Raw genomic sequence first — 23,248 nt, forward strand, 5'->3', positions numbered from 1 at the left:
GGGGGGGGTAGTCTTTAGATGCCACCTATCCCCTGGTCAGTGTCTCCAGATGATGGGAGTGGTAAGTCTGCTATGAAGATGATGACTACTTCTTCTGCTGGAGTAGTAGACGGGCTTGGAGCTCGCTGCTTCTGAGAAGGTGAAAATGATCCTTCCTTGGGTTGAAGCCGGCCACTCTTGTATTGCACATGAAATCCCATGTGATGCTCTTGAATGTATAGATCTCTGCATATACATTATATATGATCATATCAGTTTTATAGTTTATACGGCTGAAGACACTTGACCATCATGCAAAACCACAGATGGGTACAACACAACGCGTTTCGGCTCCGAACGGGAACCTTCGTCAGGTGCAATTACATATGTAAATTTTGATCATGGGACATTAAGAGCGCCATCGCCCTGCACCCCCGAGTGTCAGTGCAGAGGGAAGGTAAATCATTCCTCATGTGTATTGGTACTGGGTTCTCCCGGATTTTCTCCACATTGCAGCTCCATGGTCTGGTGGGGGTAGTAGTCCCATCATCTATACCGCTCAGTCTCAGATGATGGGACTGTGGAGCAAGTGATGGGACCGGGTCCAGATGACACTTGCTGCTCTTCTATAGGATCTGGATGATGAGGTTTCCTTGGGTAGAAGCTGATCACCGTGTATGGATAGTTGTCCTCAGCCAATCTGGGTTATAGAATAATGAAGGAACACCAGATAAAATCTCTCGCTGCTTCTAGACAAGAATAAGTGTCACGTAGATTTCTTAGACGCCAGAATTATAAATTCTATAAATGTATTGGGACTAATGGGTAGAAAACTGTGTAAAATATTTTATGATCCAATATTAATTCATTTCCGTGTCCTTTTTAATCTGTTCTTCCAAACATTCCTTACTTGGGTGACATCAGAAGGACTCGGGGTAATTATTATAAATAGTTATGTTTATTGCTGTCGTCCAGGTTGTAGACTACAGGAAATTTGTGCAGATTATTAGTCCTGTGTCAGTCAGTCCTTGAAATTATGTTCTGGTGAAGGTTTCATCATCTTCTGTTGATTCTTCTTCCATGCATTCATCCACATCTCGTGTCCTTAAGGGCTCATTTCCACAGCCGTCGGCGAGGCGTCCCTACAGACGGCAATGGCCACCCTGCGCGGTACCCACCGCACACCAGGAAAGGATAGAACATGCTCTTTTCCTGAGTGCGGCCGTGCGCAGCTATTTCCTATGGAGGGAGGAGGGGTCACCTCCTCCTCTCCAGCACATGGCGGTATGTCCGCACGGCAGGCATACCGTGTGTGAATGAAGCCCAAGTCTCCTCAATCTGTGTCCGCCGGAGTGTGAGCTTGGTGTGTGTGTGTGTAAAGCAAAATCTCCCCATCCATTAGGCTTGTTCACATATATATATATTAGTAACATTACCGTATAAAGTTGTATTAACAGCTATAAAGGAAAGGATAATTCTCCCCATATGGCTGTGTAATGATGTGGATGTGGTAGGGGGTTGTTTCCTTCCATTATGTTTGATGTATGTGTAAAGGATATTCATAAAACTCCAGTGCTGCCCATACACGATCCTGATTAATTCTTATTCTATCACATTTGTATCTCATTGCCCACATTGTACTCAAGAGTTGATCAAGCACAGTCACACCCTAATTAGAATATTATAAATCCTTAATATTTAACATTTTCCTCCTTGTGAGGGTGAGATGCATCTGTTCAATCCCTCAAAGTACACCAACAATATTCACTACATGATAGAAGACGACTTCTTCTGCCCTAAATCTGCACCAAAATCTGTGACTATTCCTGACTTCTAACGATCAGTGAACCCTATCATTCATTTTGTTATAACAAATAGAACATTATTTATTTTATTTATTATCCCTCAGATTCTTCACCCATTCCTCATGTATATGGACTTGATCATTGTCCATTAATGAGCTCTTATATAATTTACCACTTTCCATTGTATTTAACCACAATTTAACTTTAGACATGAAGATCTTCATTTTCTGACCACAAATAACATGGAAAAAGTGTGTGGTGTGTGTGTGTGTGTGTGTGTGTCCTCATGTCCCCGCACTTTTTTGGAAACTTATGCGGCTACTGGGGCGTGGAGTAGCTGCATCTGAGGTTACACGAGGCGGCTACTCCACGCCCCGGTAGCCTCTTTTCTCCTCCTACTTACAATCTTTGGCTCGTAGCTGCGCGCCCTCGTCTGACGATCCTGCCGTCTGCGCATGTGCAGTTCCGGCTTTGGAACAGCATGCGCAGACGGCAGGATCGTCGGCAGTGTGGAGCAAGTGATGGGACTGGAGCCAGATGACACTTGCTGCTCTTCTATGGGATCTGGATGATGAGGTTTCCTTGGGTCGAAGCTCGCCACCGTGTATGGATAGTTGTCTTCTCCCAATCTGTCCATAGAAAGATTTGAGACACGGCCATTAGTCCTGCAAACCATCCACCAGTAACCATATGGAGTATTATAGGAAGAGGGATTCCTTACTGGCAGATATCATGGGGATCGATCCACAGGGTCATCTCCTTGGGTAGGGCCAGGTCCTGGTAGCTTAGGCCACTATGGGCACAGGCCTCCAGGATGGTCTCCTCCCGGTCATTCCTGTTGATCCTGATACATCTGTGTTGCTACAGGGTTTTCCCATATTTCCTCCACACTCTGGCTCCATGGTCTTGTGGGGGTAGTGGTCCCATCACTGTTAGTATCTCTACTGCTGTCTGTTTCTTCCCCACTCGGACTTGGTGATGGGACTGGAACATGACACTTGCTGCTCTTGTATAGGGTCTGGATGATGAGGCTTCTTTGGGTCGAAGCTCACTACCGTGTATGGATAGTTGTCTTCTTCCAATCTGTCCATAGAAAGATATGAGACACGGTCATTGGTAGTGAAAACATCCCCTACCGACCTGGAGTATTGGAGTGGCTACTCGCCTGCAGGAGACTTCATAGGGATTGTCATGAACCTTGCTGCTCAATGACTGGATGTAGGTTCAAGAAGGAGCCTGTTGGGTCTCTCTGGACTGTGCTCTGACAGCTTTCCACCCTCTAATGTGATGCAGCTGCCACCACTAGTCATATATCGGCTGACAAGACTCCTAAGATACATTTATGCACCAATAATAGATTAATCAATGTAGGTAAAATCTCCAAGTTATGGAATCATTGGAACACAAGAAGCTTTTTTAATTGTATGCACTGTCTTTTTGATATTAAATGTCTAAGGGTTATTGTACAAAAAGGGTCACACAATAAACAAACATACAGTTCAAAAAATATCAGTTAAAATCAAAAATATAGAAAACTGAGCTTAACCCCTACGGGACACAGCATCTTTTGGCCTAAAGGACGCGGACCCATTTTTCAAATCTGCCCTGTGTCACTATAAGTGGTTATAGCGTGGGAATGCTATGAGATATCCAGGGGATTTTGAGATTGTTTTCTCGTGACACATTGTACTTCAAATTAGTTTAAAAATTTGGATGAAATCTTTTGCGTTTAGTTATGAAAAAAAACAAAATTTGGCAAAAAATTGGAAAAATTCTATATTTTCAACGTTCTAAATTCTCTACTTTTGATGCAGATAGTCATAGCACCCAAATAAATTCATAACTTACATTTCCCAAATGTCTGCTTTATGTTGGCATGGTTTTTTTTAAGATTCCACATATTTTACTAGAATGTTCTGAGGCTCAGAATTTAGGTATCATTTTTCACATTTTTTGTAAAATCACCAAAACCCGTATTTAGATGGACCTGCTCAACTTCTAATTGACACTGAGAGGCCTAAATAATAGCTAGACTCATAAATTACCCCATTGTGGAAACTACACCCCTCAACGTATGAAAAACCACTTTTAAGAAGTTTGTTAACCCTTTAGGTGTTTTATAGGGGTTAAAACAAAACGGAGGTGCAGTCTGAAAATTGTAATATTTTTTTCACAATACACTCATTTTGGGTGGAAAATTAAACATATACAATGGATTAAATGAAAAAAGGCTCCACAAAGTTTGATACCCAATTTCTCCCGAGTACACGGATACTCTATATGTGGTGGTAACCTGCTGTATGGGCGCACGGCCGGGCATAGAAGGGAAGGAGGCGCCATCCAGATCAGATTTGCTATGTCACATTGTACAGGCTATAATTTTTTTCTTTTTTTATTGAGGACCTATAGGGGCTTATTTCTTTTGCCACATGAGATGCACTTTTCTGGTACATAATTTTGGGGCATCTATAGCTAATTGGTGAGATTTAATTAAAGCTTTGTTGGTCGAGGAAATGAAAATCGTCAATTTTTAGGAACATTTTTATGTGTTTTTTTTTTTGGCCGTTAACCATACCATAAAAATAGTATATTATTTTTATTCTATGGGTCGCCACGATTACAAAAATACTTCATTTATATATATTTTTTATTTTTTTCCATTTTTACTGAATAAAAAGTAATTTGGCAAAATTGTTGTTAATTTTAGCATCACCGTCTTTCATATGCATAACTTTTTTATTTTTCACCTCACAAATCTGTTTAAGGGCTTATTTTTTGCGAGAAGGATTGTTCTTTTTAGTGGTCTTATTTTAGATTGCGTAACTTTTTTAAATCACTTTTTAGAGCATTTTTAAAGGGCATTAATAAAAAATCATCATTTTTTCAGAGTTTTTTGAGGTTGTTTTTTACGGGGTTCACTCTGCGGATCTAATAACGATTTTGTTTTATTATGCAGATTGTTACGGACGCAGGGAGACCAAATATGTGGGGGTTTTGTGTATTTTATTCAATTGTACTGAATAAAAACTAATTTGGAGAAAATCGTATTCATTTTAGCATCACCATCTATTCATATGCATAACTTTTTTATTTTTTGGCTGACAAATCTGGTTAGGGGCTTATTTTTTGCGAGAACAGTTGTTCTTTTTAGTGGGCTTATTTTAGAGTGCATAAAATTTTTTAAATCACTTTTTAGAGCATTTTTTATAGGGTATTAATTAAAAATTATCTTTTTTTCAGAACGTTTTTTGCGTTTTTTTTCCTCCGGCGTTTACCGTGCGGGTCCAGTAATGATTCTGTTTTATTATGCAGATTGTTACGGACGCGGCAATACCAAACATGCGGGGGTTTTTTGTGTTTATATGTTTTTTATACTTTATTAAGTGTTTTTATGGGAAAGTGACATTTTAGGGGCTTATATTTTTATGTATTTATTTTTTATTTATTATAATGTGTAGTGTTAAGTGTTTTTGCATAATTTTACTTCTACATACTTGAACTTAAACCAGTGATACTCTGATCACTGGTTTAAGTTCAATACACTGCTCTACAATACTATTTTATTGTAGAGCAGTGTAAACTGTCTGAGCAAGCTTGCGCATGCTCAGAGAGTTTGCAGTCAGACCCGGAAGGGTTCTGGCTGCCATGGAAACCGGGCAGCTCCGGGGCACATGCCAGTCCTCGGAGCTGCCCAGGAGAGGATCGGATCCCCCGGTAAGCGGCACGGGGGATCCGATCCATAGGGGGAAGACCCTTACACGCCGCGGTCATGCTTGACCGCGGCGTGTAAGGGGTTAACACCCGCGATCGGAGTCGGCTCCGATTGCGGGTGTTAGCGCAGGCTGTCAGCTGTACTAGACAGCTGACAGCCGCTGCTTCTGGTACCGGCTCCGTTCGTGAGCCGGTGCCAGAAGCAGGACGTTATAGTGCGTCCTGGTGCGCTAAGTATCTAGCCACCGGGACGTACTATAACGTCCTGGTGCGCCTAGGGGTTAATAAATTATCTGACGTTTTTATTCTGGTGCCCGGGAAGCGGAAAGGCCTGATGACACCATCCACCTGGGACCCCCAAAGAATAAGAAGCTATGGAGATTGAGACTTTAATCTTAAAAACAATGGTAATATCCTCTTAGAACCCCCTGATTGTGGTGACACCAGGAGGCCGGGCTGAGGATAATTGCCTCGTCACTTGGTGTAAACCTCAGACTCTTCTTGGCTGATATCTTGCCCTGTGGACATCCTATACACTTGGTTGTAATTCCAGCTTTTCCCTCCGGTCTCCACATACTATGCATGAAGATTTTAATGGAAACAAATTGCATAACCCCTGAACTATTCCCATCTGAGATTCCTCTGAAACTCCAGCAACAATGCTCAGGAATATATAAAAATCTCTATGCAAAACAAACAAATGTTAAATACGATATATATCCATAAAAACTGACGCGTTTCGGACGCCATGTGTCCTTAGTCGTAGCCTAAAAGCAAAGACTAATTGCAAAGTATATGGAGGGGAAGATCTAGGGATTATGGGAATGGGGCTATCGCCTCCTGTAGCATAAATAACTAATACAAAGCCATATACATCCTCGCTATAAAGAAATAGTGACGTGTACTGGTTATTAGTATTACCGTACACACAAGATATCAATACAAGTCTCTTCTATAATTCATACCAACCGGTACATGGCTTCCTGAAAGCATCTCGCATACGGAGGCTTCTGGTCCAATCTCCGCCTCTCTGTGGGCGGGGCACTCGCTCAATGGGCAGAACTCATAAGCTAGATACATCTCCGTGATGTACAAATCTGAAGTGTTTGGATAAACCCTGGCAGAGGGAGAGTTCTGGTTTGGATGTGATGTCAGTAATGTGTTCTGATGGGATTTTTCAATTTGCATTTCGTGCACCTGAAATATTTTGGTTTCTATAGGCCCAATAGAACCAATGGTGAATGTTTATAGAACAATGTAGTCATCTGAGATGCTGATAAATCCATGCTGGAATTTTAATTGTTTCCGATAGACAAAACTGAAATAATGGAACAATATAAAAAAATTACAAATGTTTGCAGATGCCAATACAAAGATCACTTGGGAAATAGTTTCTAGTAGTTTACTGGTTAATGGAGCAATGGGAAATTTTGCTAATTTTTTTTGGAGCTGCTGCTGGTCACATATAGGAATTTGATTCCAGATGGGAGGGAAAATATGGGGCAAGTTGTCAAATGAGGAACTTTTGGACAAACTACTGATTAGGCCAATTTTAGACATTTTGGAAACTGATCTAAATTGGAATTTTTAAAATGCTCATTTTTTTTGGGAGGAAATTGTTGGTTTCTAGAAATGCTTATGAGATGTCCGGCAGAACCGCAAGTTGTGTGGGGGGGAGGGAGTTGTCTTCTGCCTGAGGGTTATGTCGATGCCACAGATGGAAAGATCAGGGTTGTGTCAGTACTAAACTCTGCTCCAGTCTGTATTTTATCTTTTTGATCTTTACCTACTATTTGGAGCTGGAGCTTTGGATATATATATATATTTTTTTTTTCCTTTTTTGACAAGTTCAGTCTTTTGGATTAAGTTTTTGGTGCTTTAGGTTGGGGATGGCAGCAATCACTGGTGTTCTGCACACTTCACCCCTGTCCTAGTGCAGCAGTATATAGCTGAGTATCTATATTGAGTCCCTGTGTCGGTGACTGGCAGTAATTGTACTTTACCGCCATCTTGGTTCTGACCCAGTTAGTATGACTTTGCCTTTAGCTGTTTGTCTTCCTGTCTGTATTCCTCTTTTGCTGTGCACTTACCAGTGTAGGGACCGCCGACCAGTTGCCGCCTGTGATTTAGCGCAGGGTCTGGCAAGTAGGTAGGGACAGGGGTTGTGGGAAGCTCAGGGCTCACTCTTTCACTTCTACCATAACAGAAAATCAATCCTTACACCAGTATGGAGGCCACAGATGCATTATTCAGGTGGTGTGTGCTGCTGCAGGAACCAGGGAACAGTGCTTTTTTTTTTTTTTTTTTTTTTGCCCGTAATGAAACCTAATTTACCTGAGTCTTTATGCAATAGTGTGTCGGGAGGGGTGAGGTTCCTCCTCTGGGGAATATTTTAAGCTTTATTTTTGGTTGAGGCCATGGTCATTTTGGACAAGTTATTTTTCCCTTTTGCTTGGAGACCCCCAGGTGAGGGCATTGAATCCAACTCTTGATGCTCCATAACTTTCCTGTGATTCAGATTTATTTTGGTGATATTGTACGAGGAACCTGACAAGGCGGCATGTGCTGGGGCCACTAATGTGTCTGTGCTGGGGCCACTAATGTGTCTGTGCTGGGGCCACTAATGTGTCTGTGCTGGGGCCACTAATGTGTCTGTGCCGGGGAAAGGCTCCTGTAGAGGTGAAATATACTAAATTAAGGAGCAATTATCACTCCTAGGGCTGAGGTCAGACTCGGGATTACCCATGTAGGTCAGTTTAGGCATCAAACAAACCTAATCCTAGTGCTGGAAGAGGCTGCGTCTGTAGCTGTTTGGAGGCTTCAGAAATGTCAGACTATGTTCTTCCTTCTGCTTCTTTGTACCTTCCAAACCTAAATAAATTCTAAGCCTCCTCCTGTGCCCCTGGTGTTTTGGTGCCGTGCTTTAGACTACAGAATGGAAGTTGTAGCATTACAAGGCTGCATTTAAGTCGTATCCCATGATACTGGTGGTGGGGGATGTAGACCCCCAGCTGGCACATACCACCTGGTCAGGGTCTTATCAGATGATGGAAGTGGTAGTCTGGTATGAAGATGTTGACTACTTCTGGTGGAGTAGCTGACCAGCCTGGAGCTGGTCACACTTTCATGTGAAATACAAAACCTACCGGGCTAAATCTGACCCCCCCCCCTCTTTCCATATAGCTGCAGCCTGTCCCTAGTCAATGAACCCAAAACTTCCTCACATTTATGTAAAGTGGATTATGTAATTCTTCCAGCTCTTCATATCTTAGCAGTGATTTGTAACTATGCTACCTGGGGTCCTCCACCGGAACTTGTTGGCACCATACAAATACTAACAAAATTCATTCTGTGAACGATGGTGAAATGATCCTGTCGGAAGGTCCTTCAGACTTCTAACAATTTCTCATTGCACAAATGGTAAGTGACTTGATCTGAGTAGTTATGGTAATTGCCCAATTTGGTGACATTTGACCTCTTGCCCTCCGCACCCTGTTATGTATACAAGGGGCTGGGCTTATGTGTAAGACCAGATGCAAATATCTCTGGATCTTTATTACAATATAAATATTTACAATTGGTTTCTGTGAGGGGAAAAAAAAAATAAAAATCAGCCCTGGGGATCTGCCCCTCCTGATGCTGGTGGTAATCAGGAAATTGTCATAAAATTGTGGGACCCTCCAGCTGGGGGTCCAGAGGGGGATGTGATCTTTAAGAGGAAAAATAAAAATCCTACATTAATCCTAGAACAGGAAGAGTGTAATCCCCCTGCACCCCAGAGGGTCACTGTGTAGAAGGAAGATAAATCATTCCTCACCTGTAGTGGTACAGGGTTCTCCCATATTTCCTCTATTCCGGCTCCATGATCTTGTGGGGGTAGTAGTCCCAGATGACACCTTCGCCTCTTCTACTGGATCCGGAAGACGCGGCTTCTTTGGATGGAAGCTCGCTACCGTATAAGGATAATTATCCTCACCCAATCTGTCCATAGAAAGAAATGAGACACGGCCATTAGTACTGGAAACATCCACCACCAGCCCTACTGAGTATTACAGGAGGAGGGACTACTCATCGGCAGGAGACCTCGTAGGGATCGATCCACAGGGTCATCTCCTTGGGGAGGGCCAGGTCCTGGTAGCTGAGGCCACTATGGGCACAGGCCTCCAGGATGGTCTCCTCCCGGTCATTCCTGTTCACCCGGATACACCTGAAATAGGCAAATATTACACGTCAGAGAGAAGATCCTGATGGCCCTGCATGAGGTCGTCCAGAGATGAGGATCCATGATGGGTTTTCTAGATATCCGGATGGATCTATATGGAGTTATCGAAAGATGTGATGGTGGGAAATTTATGGACATACAAAGTAATAAGGAAAAAAATGGCAAAATGCTGAAATACAGAAATATTCTACATCTGGACATGGATATAAAACATCTCCCAATAGAACAATGGAGTCATTTATGTGAGAAGCGGATGGATCAATATTGGAATATTTAGAATTATTGCCAGAAGACAAAACTGGGATTACTAAAAAGAATTAGAATGGAACAATATGAAGACATTGGAGATGTAGGAAATTCTCTAGAACCGACTATGGAGCAGGATGACATGGGAATTATTCCATTTATTCAATAAGTGCGGGAAACTTTTAGGCAAATTACTGATTTAGGAATTTTGGGAACTGCTATAAAGTCCCTGATGCGGGAATGTTTGGAGATGCTGATGGATGTAGGAATGATGTTACCACATATAAGAGCAGTGCGTTACCTGTAGGCCCGGCCTCTCATTGGCTTCTCCGGGACCAGTGTCCAGTGTATTTTTTGGACAGTATTTCTAAGACCTTGTATCCGAATATTTTGACCTTCATTGGGTCCAGTTTTTGGAATCTGTTGGCCAGAGTCTTAATATAACTTACCCCGGCCAACAGCTCCTCTCTCATCTCCAGGGGGACGAAGGTGTAAGATGCCATTATATCTATGGGAGGAAACAAGAACAGGGAAACTTTTTGGAAGAAAAATAAATTTCTAAGATATTGGGGGGGGGGGGAGGGATAGAAAGATGGAGATATGGGAAGAGCAGCAACAAGACCGGATACAGGAAAGACCCCGGTAAATGCTGATGTGGTGATGTGCTCGAGGTATAAGGAGGTTATTGGCGCGCAAGCGCAGAAGGTCTGGGGAAGTCTGTGCCTGCGCATTAAGGAGTGGGCAACAATACTACTGAAAAAAGATGTGTATCGCGCTGAGGGGTCCGTAAAAAGAACGGCACTCCCTCGGCAATAGACAGGGGGCGCTATATGAGAGAGCAGTATATCACCAAGTATAGTGAATACTATAGCTTAGTAAGCTAGTGAATCCCTTTTGAGGAGGGCACATAAGAGACGAGTACATATCGCCGCCATGATTAAAACCATAAATAAGTGGATGCAATGTTATAAATGGGATAATAAAATAGAGTAAATTATATATAGAACATTTTCAAAGTGACTGGTTGAGCAAATAAATCGAATGAAGAGCCTGTCATCATTGGAATATGTGGTAATGAAATTAATATTAGTTTTTCGGGAGGGTACTTTGCTCTCTTCTGGGTTCAAAGCAATCAGCTTGACTGGTGGCCCCTGCCCTGGCACATGCCGGAGAGACAGGAGGTGGATATCCTTTGGCGAGGAACCTGTTGCACAGAAGCTTGCTTTGGGTGGTGTAATCTTCATCCGTCATGCAATTACGCCTAATTCTCTTAAATTGCCCGAACGGGATGTTGGTCTTCCATTTTTTTTTATTTTTTATAGTGACTACTAGTAAAATCAAGGTAACCATTACTATCTACCGCCTTGAAGTAGGTTTTGGTGAGGATTTTGTCATTGAAACGGGGAATCGTTATCTAGGAATTCAATTTCTTCTTTGGTAATGTTGGAAGTGAATTCCAGGCCCCAGTTGTTGTTAATATCTTGAATGAAATTGTTGGCCTCATCTCCTCTTGTCCCTCTACAAATAATAATATCATCTATGTAGCGTTTGTAGGTGAGGCATTTGTTGGAGGATGGATGTGTAAAGATGTTTTGTTCTTCAAATCAGCCCACATAGAGGTTTGCGTAGCTCGGGGCAAATTTCCTGCCCATGGCCGTGCCTCTTCTTTGGATAAAAATCCATTCTTGAAAGGAAAAATAATTATGGTTAAATATGAAGGAGACGGCTGCGAGGATGAACGTGGTTTGTGTATCGGACATTGTGGGATCTTGTCTTGGATATTGTACTGTTGCATGAATACCGAGTCATGAGGTATCGCAGTATAAAGAGGATGATTCACACTTGTTTCTGACCATGGACATTTCCTATGTGAGTGGTAAAATATGTTTAATCAATGCGGAAGTGTCCAGGGTGAAAGATGGAAGTTTTCTGACATTTTTTGTAGGCAGAGATCTACGTAATGGGATAAATCTGCAGTAAAGGGAGTTGATACCGGAAATTGTAGGGCGTCCAGGCAGGCCTGGCTGACCCGGGCAATTGCCGGGGCCCCAGAGCTCCAAAGGGGCCCAACCACTATCTATTACTTGCCCACGGCTCCCTGCCCTTCCCACCTCTCCTGAGAAGCGGTGCATTCCGCGCCTCGCGTCAGGCCCGGTCTTTGCGCTTCGAGTCCTACCGGGCTGCGTACCTCGCGTCCGGCTTGCACAACTCGTGTCTGGCCGGCCTGTGTGCCTCATGTCCGTCCTGGCCCGTCCGCCCGCCTCACAGGGCTGTCCACCTCACTGTTAAGGGGCCCACTGAGGCTCGATAGCCCAGGGGCCCACTGAAACCTGGAGCTGGCCTTGCATCTAGGAGGGTTATTGCTGTTCTTGTGTATTTTGGGTAAGTAATAGAAGATTGCAGTGGCCAGTTCTTCTATTTTGAGGGAATGTAATTCGTTTTAAATTTTTCCGGATTTGTGACCCTGGTCCAGGAGGGCATAGAGTTTGGATTTAACTGAGGGGTAGGATTTTTATCTAATTTGGAGTAATAGGTAGTGTCGGATAGCAATCAGAGATTCTGTAATATAGTCTGCTTTGTTGAAGATGACTATTCCTCCACCTCTGTCCGTGGACTTTATTACTATGTCGTTGTGGCTCAGTAATTTGAGAGCTTTCATCTCCAACTCGCAGATTGTTCCTATTTACGTGTTTGGAATCACATCTAAGATTTTGAAAATCTGAGGATTCTAACATATAAAATGTTTCAATGTAAATCCCTTTGTGCTGGGTTGGGTAAGACTGATTTGGGTTTGAGGTTAGTATGGGTTGTTGGTATGGATGTGCTAGTAGTGATTTTGGGTCCGCTGGTTCTGGAGCTGTCAGTTCACTATTACTGGAGTTTTTATTTAAATTCAAAATATTAAAATGTCTCGAGATTTAATTTGCGGATGAACCTACTTAATTCGACAAGGAGATCGAAGTTGCCTGAGGGACAAAAGGCTAAACCTTTTTCCAGGGTTCTGGTCTCAATATCAGAGTGTATGTGAATACTGAAGATTTTCCCCAAGTTGGCAGAATCACGTTCCCTTATTGTCCTTTGAGAATCTCTTTAGACTATTTGTTAAAACTTCCCAAAAATCTCTCCTTTTGTCCATGTGAAGGTGGAATCTAATGGAAGATCTAACCTTGTGTTGCCTTCTAAAACTAGTGGCTCTGTTTTCTCCATATTTATCATACGAGGGAATCTTAACTTGAGGGTTAATGGTATTTGTGACTGTAAAGCTTATGGAAATGTCAACTCTGGGAATCAAATTAACCGGTTCCCTTAAAATTTGGAAACTCCAATCTTCATGATCTCTTCCTGTAATAGGAAGATTTGATGGATCTATAGTTGCCATAATTTGGGGTTTAAAAGCAAGTTTCCTCTCGCTCTTCCTACTTTACCTGAAGATATCATGTGATTTGTGACTTCTCCAGACCCAGTGGCTCTCCTTTCCTTATAGTTACACCCCAGGATAATGCATCTTGTAATTTACACTCCCAGGTACCAGTCCTATTATTGAGTGTTCCTTGTGTGGATCTTGGTTTGGGTTCTGCTTTTGCAACCAGTTCAATATGTGTATCGTGCATTTCAATACAACAGGGGGAGGGGGGAGTTTTTCCATCCCCCCTCCCATCGGTGAGGTACTTTTGGGTCTAAGGTTTATTAGAACCCCATAACTTTTTATTGGTAGATGGCACAATTGTGCTGGATGGTGAAGTTATACTCCTGTAGGGCAAGACTTCCCCCCCCCCCCCCCCCCCTCAGCAGCTGCAGTTTCAGTAAGGCCCTGAGAATGGTCTGACATACTGTTATTGTGGTGGCAAAGGCCACCTCTTCCCGTAGTAGCTTCCTACTCAGGGGTACTTCAGTGTTCCCCCACATGTTGGATACCTCAGGTACTGCACCGCAGTCCTCTCAACCTGTCCATAGAAAGATATGTGGGACCGGGTCACTAGTCCTGCAAACCACCCACCACTAACCATATGGAGTATTATAGGAAGAGGGATTCCTTACTGGCAGATATCATGAGGATTAATCCACAGGGTCATCTCCTTGGGGAGGGACAGGTCCTGGTAGCTGAGGCCACTATGGGCACAGGCCTCCAGGATGGTCTCCTCCCGCTCATGCCTGTCGATCCTGATACATCTGTGCTGCTACCGAGTTCTCCCATATTTCCTCCACACTCTGGCTCCATGGTCTTGTGGGGGTAGTAGTCCCATCACTATTAGTATCTACTGCGGTTTGTTCCACACTCGCTGATAATGGGACTGTGGAGCAAGTGATGGGACTGGAACCAGATGACACTTGCTGCTCTTCTACTGGATCCAGAAGACGCGGCTTCTTAGGATCGAAGCTCGCTACCGTATAAGGATAATTATCCTCACCCAATCTGTCCATAGAAAGAAATGTGAGACACGGCCATTAGTACCGGAAACATCCACCACCAGCCCTACTGAGTATTACAGGAGGAGGGACAACTCACCGGCAGGAGACCTCATAGGGATCGATCCACAGGGTCCTCTCCTTGGGTAGGTCCAGGTCCTGGTAGTTGAGGCCACTATGGGCACAGGCCTCCAGGATGGTCTCCTCCCGGTCATTCCTGTTGATCCTTATACGTCTGGATTGGGCAAATATTATAAGTTTGGAGAGAAGATCCTGATGGACCTGCATGAGGTCGTCTAGAGATGAGGATCCAGGATGGGTTTTCAAGAATCTCCATATAGATCTATCAGGATATCTAATTATGTGGAGGACCAAGATGGGGAAACTTATGGACAACGCATGAAAATGGCGAATTGCCTATCAACTAATGTAGAAATATTTTAGAACTGGATGTGGATCAGTGGGAGATTTATTTTGGTTTCTATAGATCCAATAGAACAAATGGTGAATGTTTTCAGCTTCCTTATAGAATATAGTCATTTGAGAAGCTGATGAATCAATGTTGGAAGTTTTAGAATGGTTTCCAATAGACAAAACAGTAACCAAGGCGTAAGCGGCCATCGTATCTACTGGAGAAAACAAGTCAACTGATTGTAATCACTAAGATATCAGGCATTTTTATTTTTTCTTACAAAGTATCCCCACCATTGGGTAAAGCGTCCCTCACCTGTATTGCTTCAGGGTTCTCCCATATTTCCTCCACACTCCGGCTCCATGGTCTTATGGGGGTAGTAGTCCCATCACTGTTAGTATCTCTACCACTGTCTGTCTGTTTCTTCCCCGCTCGGACTTGGTGATGGGACTGGAACCTGATCATTCTTGCTCTTCTATAGGGTCTGGATGATGCGGGTTCCTTGGGTTGAAGCTGACCACCGTGTATGGATAGTTGTCTTCACCCAATCTGTCCATAGAAAGATATGAGACACTGTTATCAGTGCTGAAAAATGTCCACTAGCTTTTGTCTATTGGAGGCACTACTCACCTGCAGGAGACTTCATAGGGATTGTCATGGACTTTGCTGCTCAATGACTGGATGTATGTTCAGGAAGGAGCCTGCCGGGTCTCAGTTTTCCGTCCTCCAAGAACCAGAGCACGTTCCAAAGTGATAGCGCTGCCACCATATGTCATATATAGGCTGACAAGACCCCTAGGTTTCTTTAGGCCAATAGAACAAATGGTGACGGTTTTCAGCTCCTTATAGAACAATATAGTCGTCTGAGATGCTGATGAATCCATGTTACTTCTGTCTATTGGAAATTCTAAAAATTCTGATTATTATGGCATCTGCAACACTTGTAGAGAATTTCCTGCATTGTGTGTTGGAACACAATACGATTACAACTGACCACGGACCAGTACAACATCAGTGGAGATCACCAGGAAGTCGTTTGTAGTAATTTACGGGTCATATTCAGGGATTGATACATTTTTATATTCATTCTCCATAGTTGCTCCAAGGAATGAAAGGTTTCCATTGTAGGAAATGGCTGTTTTCTAGAAATGCTTATCAGATGCAAGGAGAGCAAAGGAGATGTCCAGCAGAACCCCAAGGTTGGGGAAGGGGGTGGGGGGTAATCTGCTCCCTCAGGGTTGGGTCAGTTCTCAACTCTCTTCCACTTCTATCGTAGGGTTTATATATTTTTAATTTTGATCTTTTACCTACTATGCAGAGCTGGAGTTTTGGATATTTATTTTTGCTTTAGCAAGAAGTTCTACCAAAAACTTAATCAAAGACTGAGAGAACTTTATGGAGATGGCAGGGACAATCACTGGTGATCTGCACACTTCACCCCTCTCCTACTGCAGAAGTATATAGCTCAGTATTTACATTAAGTTCCTGTGTCAGTGTCTGGAAGGTTTTGTATTTCATGGCCATCTTGGTTCTGACCCAGTTAGTATGACTTTGCCTTTAGCAGTTTGTCTTTGTCTTGTCTGTATTCATCTCTTTTGCTGTGCACTTACCAGTGTAGGGACTGCCGCCCAGTTGCCACCTGTGATTTAGCGCAGGGCCTGGCAAGTAGGTAGGGACAGGGGTTGTGGGAAGCTCAGGGGGTCACTCTTTCACTCCTAGCACAACAGAACAGAACATCAAATCCTACACCAGTATGGAGGCCACAGATGCATCGTTCTGTCTGGTGCACATTAACCTACAGCTAATTTACCTGAGTTTTTGACAGAAAGCAGGTTGTCTTTTGTTCCTTCCCCCTTTAGGGGAAATTGAGCTTTATTTTAGGTTTGGGCCCCAGTCATTTTATCAACTTTTTCTTTTTTTTTTTTCTTGGAGACCCTCAACAATTTCTGATGTTAAATCTTTGATTTTGGGGATATTGTATAAGGACCCTGACAAGGCGGCACGTGCCGAGGCCACTGTGTCTACCGGGGAAAGGCTCCTGTAGAGGATTAATGTACTGAATTTAGGTGCAATTATCACTCTTAGGGCGCAGTTCATATTAGTTTGTTGCTCTAACTGATGTAAATCCATAATCTTAATCCTAGTGCTGGAAGAGGCCGCGTCTCTGGGATTTTTTGAAGCCTCATCCAACAGCCAGACTATCCTCTCTTCCTCATTTTGTACCTTCCACTCGAAAAAATGCTAAGCCCTCATCCTGTGCCCCAAGTGTTAGTGTCTTGCTTTATGTACATAATGGGAGTTGTAGTAGAAGTAGTACAAAGCTGTACTGAAGCCGTATCCCATGATACTGGTGCTGGGGGGTGGTCTAGTGTTTAGATGCCACCTATCCCCTGGTCAGTGTCTCCACAGATGGGAGTGGTAAGTCTGGTATGAAGATGATGACTACTTCTTCTGCTGGAGTAGTAGACGGGCTTGGAGCTCGCTGCTTCTACTGAGAAGTTGAAAATGTTCCTTTCTTGGGTTGAAGCCGGCCACTCTTGTATTGCACATGAAATCCCATGTGATGCTCTTGAATGTATAGATCTCTGCATATACATTATATATGATCATATCAGTTTTATAGTTTATACGGCTGAAGACACTTGACCATCATGCAAAACGACAGATGGGTACAACACAACGCGTTTCGGCTCCGAACGGGAACCTTCATCAGGTGCAATTACATATGTAAATTTTGATCATGGGACATTAAGAGCGCCATCACCCTGCACCCCCGAGTGTCAGTGCAGAGGGAAGGTAAATCATTCCTCATGTGTATTGGTACTGGGTTCTCCCGGATTTTCTCCACACTGCGGCTCCATGATCTTGTGGGGGTAGTAGTCCCATCATCTATACCGCGGTCTTCCCCACTCAGACTCGGAGATGATGGGACTGGAACCAGATGACACTTCTGCTCTTCTATAGGTACTGGATGATGAGGCTTCCTTGGGTAGAAGCTCCTCACTGTGTATGGATAGTTGTCCTCACCCCAATGTGTCCATAGAATAATAAAGGAACACCAGATAAAATCTCATTGTCTAGAAGCAGCGTAAGTGTCACATACATTTCTTAGACACCAGAATTATAAATTCTATAAATGTACTGGGACTAATGGGTATAAAACTATTAAATATTTTATGATCCCATATTCATTCATTTCTTCCAAACATTCCTTGGGTGACATCAGAAGGACTCGGGGTAATTATTATAAATAGTTTTATGTTTATTGCTGTCGTCCAGGTTGCAGAATACAGGAAACTTACGCAGATCATTAGTCCTGTGTCAGTCAGTCCTTGAAATGATGTTCTGGTGAAGGATTCATCATCTTCTGTTGATTCTTCTTCCATGCATTCATCCACATCTCGTGTCCTTAAGGGCTCATTTCCACAGCCGTCGGCGAGGCGTCCCTACAGACGGCAATGGCCACCCTGCGCGGTACTCACCGCACACCAGGAAAGGATAGAACATGCTCTTTTCCTGAGTGCGGCCGTGTGCAGCTATTTCCTATGGAGGGAGGAGGGGTCACCTCCTCCTCTCCAGCACATGGCGGTATGTCCGCACGGCAGGCATACTGTGTGTGAATGAAGCCGAAGTCTCCTCAATCTGTGTGTCGGCCTGTGAGTGTGAGGTTGGTGTGTGTAAAGCAAAATCTCCCCCCCCCCCCCCCCGCCCCCCCTTTCAGACAATCACTTTTAAACCCTGAACTTGCATAGACTTGTATTGTAAACCAAATTCATCCATTAGGCTTGTTCACATATATATATTAGTAACATTACCGTATAAAGTTGTATTAACAGCTATAAAGGAAAGGATAATTCTCCCCATATGGCTGTGTAATGATGTGGATGTGGTAGGGGGTTGTTTCCTTCCATTATGTTTGATGTATGTGTAAAGGATATTCATAAAACTCCAGTGCTGCCCATACACGATCCTGATTAATTCTTATTCTATCACATTTGTATCTCATTGCCCACATTGTACTCAAGAGTTGATCAAGCACAGTCACACCCTAATTAGAATATTATAAATCCTTAATATTTAACATTTTCCTCCTTGTGAGGGTGAGATGCATCTGTTCAATCCCTCAAAGTACACCAACAATATTCACTACATGATAGAAGACGACTTCTTCTGCCCTAAATCTGCACCAAAATCTGTGACTATTCCTGACTTCTAACGATCAGTGAACCCTATCATTCATTTTGTTATAACAAATAGAACATTATTTATTTTATTTATTATCCCTCAGATTCTTCACCCATTCCTCATGTATATGGACTTGATCATTGTCCATTAATGAGCTCTTATATAATTTACCACTTTCCATTGTATTTAACCACAATTTAACTTTAGACATGAAGATCTTCATTTTCTGACCACAAATAACATGGAAAAAGAGTGTGTGTGTGTGGACTAATCCTCACGTCCCCGCACTTTTTTGGAAACTTTTGCGGCTACTGGGGCGTGGAGTAGCTGCATCTGAGGTTACACGAGGCGGCTACTCCACGCCCCGGTAGCCTCTTTTCTCCTCCTACTTACAATCTTCGGCTCGTAGCTGTGCGCCCTCGTCTGACGATCCTGCCGTCTGCGCATGCGCAGACGGCAGGATCGTCGGCAGTGTGGAGCAAGTGATGGGACTGGAACCAGATGACACTTGCTGCTCTTCTATGGGATCTGGATAATGAGGTTTCCTTGGGTCGAAGCTCGCCACCGTGTATGGATAGTTGTCTTCTCCCAATCTGTCCATAGAAAGATTTGAGACACGGCCATTAGTCCTGCAAACCATCCACCAGTAACCATATGGAGTATTATAGGAAGAGGGATTCCTTACTGGCAGATATCATGGGGATCGATCCACAGGGTCATCTCCTTGGGGAGGGACAGGTCCTGGTAGCTTAGGCCACTATGGACACAGGCCTCCAGGATGGTCTCCTCCCGGTCATTCCTGTTGATCCTGATACATCTGTGTTGCTACAGGGTTTTCCCATATTTCCTCCACACTCTGGCTCCATGGTCTTGTGGGGGTAGTGGTCCCATCACTGTTAGTATCTCTACTGCTGTCTGTTTCTTCCCCACTCGGACTTGGTGATGGGACTGGAACATGACACTTGCTGCTCTTGTATAGGGTCTGGATGATGAGGCTTCTTTGGGTCGAAGCTCACTACCGTGTATGGATAGTTGTCTTCTTCCAATCTGTCCATAGAAAGATATGAGACACGGTCATTGGTAGTGAAAACATCCCCTACCGACCTGGAGTATTGGAGTGGCTACTCGCCTGCAGGAGACTTCATAGGGATTGTCATGAACCTTGCTGCTCAATGACTGGATGTAGGTTCAAGAAGGAGCCTGTTGGGTCTCTCTGGACCGTGCTCTGACAGCTTTCCACCCTCTAATAACCTGAGTGATGCAGCTGCCACCACTAGTCATATATCGGCTGACAAGACTCCTAAGATACATTTATGCACCAATAATAGATTAATCAATGTAGGTAAAATCTCCAAGTTATGGAATCATTGGAACACAAGAAGCTTTTTTAATTGTATGCACTGTCTTTTTGATATTAAATGTCCGTTTAAGGGTTATTGTACAAAAAGGGTCACACAATAAACAAACATACAGTTCAAAAAATATCAGTTAAAATCAAAAATATAGAAAACTGAGCTTAATAAATTATCTGACGTTTTTATTCTGGTGCCCGGGAAGCGGAAAGGCCTGATGACACTGTCCACCTGGGACCCCCAAAGAATAAGAAGCTATGGAGATTGACTTTAATCTTAAAAAAAAAAATGGTAATATCCCCTTAGCACCCCCTGCTTGTGGTGACACCAGGAGGCCGGGCTGAGGATAATTGCCTTGTCATTAGGTGTAAACCTCAGACTCTTCTTGGCTGATATCTTGCCCTGTGGGCATCATATACACTTGGTTGTAATTCCAGCTTCTCCCTCCGGTCTCCACATACTATGCATGAAGATTTTAATGGAAACAAATTACATAACCCCTGAACTATTCCCATCAGAGATTCCTCTGAAACTCCAGCAACAATGGTCAGAGAGATATATAAAATTCTCTATGCAAAACAAACAAATGTTAAATACTTTATATTATCCATAAACTGACGCGTTTCGGGCGCCATGTGTCCTTAGTCGTAGCCTAAAAGCAAAGACTAATTGCAAAGTATATGGAGGGTAAGAGCTAGGGATTATGGGAATGGGGCTATCGCCTCCTGTAGCATAAATAACTAATACAAAGCCATATACATCCTCGCTATAAAGAAATAGTGACGTGTACTGGTTATTAGTATTACCGTACACACAAGATATCAATACAAGTCTCTTCTATAATTCATACCAACCAGTACATGGGTTCCTGAAAGCATCTCGCATACGGAGGCTTCTGGTCCAATCTCCGCCTCTCTGTGGACGGGGCACTCGCTCAATGGGCAGAACTCATAAGCCAGATACATCTCCGTGATGTACAAATCTGAAGTGTTTGGATAAACCCTGGCAGAGGGCGAGTTCTGGTTTGGATGTGATGTCCGTAATGTGTTCTGATGGGATTTTTCAATTTGCTTATCATGCACCTGAAATATTTTGGTTTCTATAGGCCCAATAGAACCAATGGTGAAGGTTTTCAGATCCTTATAGAACAATGTAGTCATCTGAGATGCTGATAAATCCATGCTGGAATTTTTTTTAATTGTTTCTGAATAATGGAACCATATAAAATAAAATACAAATGTTTGCAGATGCCAATACAAAGATCACTTGGGAAATAGTTTCTAGTAGTTTACTGGTTAATGGAGCAATGGGAAATTTTGCTAATTTTTTTTGGAGCTGCTGCTGGTCACATATAGGAATTTGATTCCAGTTGCAAGGGAAAATATGGGGCAAGTTGTCAAATGTTGAACTCTGGGGCAAACTACTGATTAGGCCAATTTAGACAATTTGGAAACTAATATAAATTGGAATTTTTAAAATGAAATTTTGTAGGAAATTGTTGGTTTCTAGAAATGCTTATGAGATGCAGGAAGAGCAAAGGAGATGTCCAGCAGAACCGCAAGTTGCAGGGGGGGGTGGGGGGGTGGAGGGATGTCGTCTTCTGCCTCAGGGTTATGGCGTTTCCACAGATGGATGGAAAGATCAGGGTTGTGTCAGTTCTAAACTCTGCTCCAGTCTGTATTTTTATCTTTTTGATCTTTACCTACTATTTGGAGCTGGAGCTTTGGATATTTTTTTTTTTTTTCCTTTTTTGACAAGTTCAGTCTTTTGGATTAAGTTTTTGGTGCTTTAGGTTGGAGATGGCAGGGACCATCACTGATGTTCTGCACTCCTCACCCCTGTCCTAGTGCAGCAGTATATAGCTGGGTATCTATATTGAGTCCCTGTGTCGGTGACTGGCAGTAATTGTACTTTATGGCCATCTTGGTTCTGACCCAGTTAGTATGACCTCTCCTTTAGCTGTTTGTCTTGTCTGTCTGTATTCATTTCTTTTGCTGTGCACTTACCAGTGTAGGGACTGTCGCCCAGTTGCCGCCTGTGATTTAGCGCAGGGCCTGGCAAGTAGGTAGGGAGAGGGGTTGTGGGAAGCTCAGGGCTCACTTTCACTACTAGCACAACAGAACATCACCCTACACTAGTATGGAGGCCACAGATGCATCGTTCAGTCAGGTGCAGTTTCTGGTCCAGGTGGTGATGTGTACTGCTGCAGAAACAGGGGAACAGCACCTTTTTTTGAAACCTACAGCAAATTTACCCGAGTCTTTATCCAATAGTGTCTGGAGGGGTGAGGTTCCTCCTCTCTGGGGAATATTTTAAGCTTTATTTTTGGTTGAGGCCTTGGTCTTTTTGGACAAGTTATTTTTCCCTTTTGCTTGGAGACCCCCAGGTGAGGGCATTGTATCCAACTCGTGATGCTCCATAACTTTCCTGTGATTCAGATTTGTTTTGGTGATATTGTACGAGGACCCTGACAAGGCGGCATGTGCTGGGGCCACTAATGTGTCTGTGCCAGGGAAAGGCTCCTGTAGAGGTGAAATATACTGAATTAAGGAGCAATTATTACAACTAGGGCTGAGGTCAGACTCGGGATTACCCATGTAGGTCAGTTTAGGCATCAAACAAACCTAATCCTAGTGCTGGAAGAGGCCGCGTCTGTAGCTGTTGGAGGCTTCAGAAATGTCAGACTATGTTCTTCCTTCTTTTTACCTTCCAAACCTAAATAAATTCTAAGCCTCCTCCTGTGCCCCTGGTGTTTTGGTGCCGTGCTTTAGACTATAGAATGGAAGTTGTAGTATTACAAGGCTGTATTGAAACCGTATCCCATGATACTGGTGGTGGGGGATGTAGACCCCCAGCTGGCACATACCACCTGGTCAGGGTCTTATCAGATGATGGAAGTGGTAGTCTGGTATGAAGATGCTGACTACTT

The sequence above is a fragment of the Engystomops pustulosus genome, chromosome 6 (genome assembly GCF_040894005.1).
Source record: "Engystomops pustulosus chromosome 6, aEngPut4.maternal, whole genome shotgun sequence".
Taxonomy (NCBI): Eukaryota; Metazoa; Chordata; class Amphibia; order Anura; family Leptodactylidae; genus Engystomops; species Engystomops pustulosus.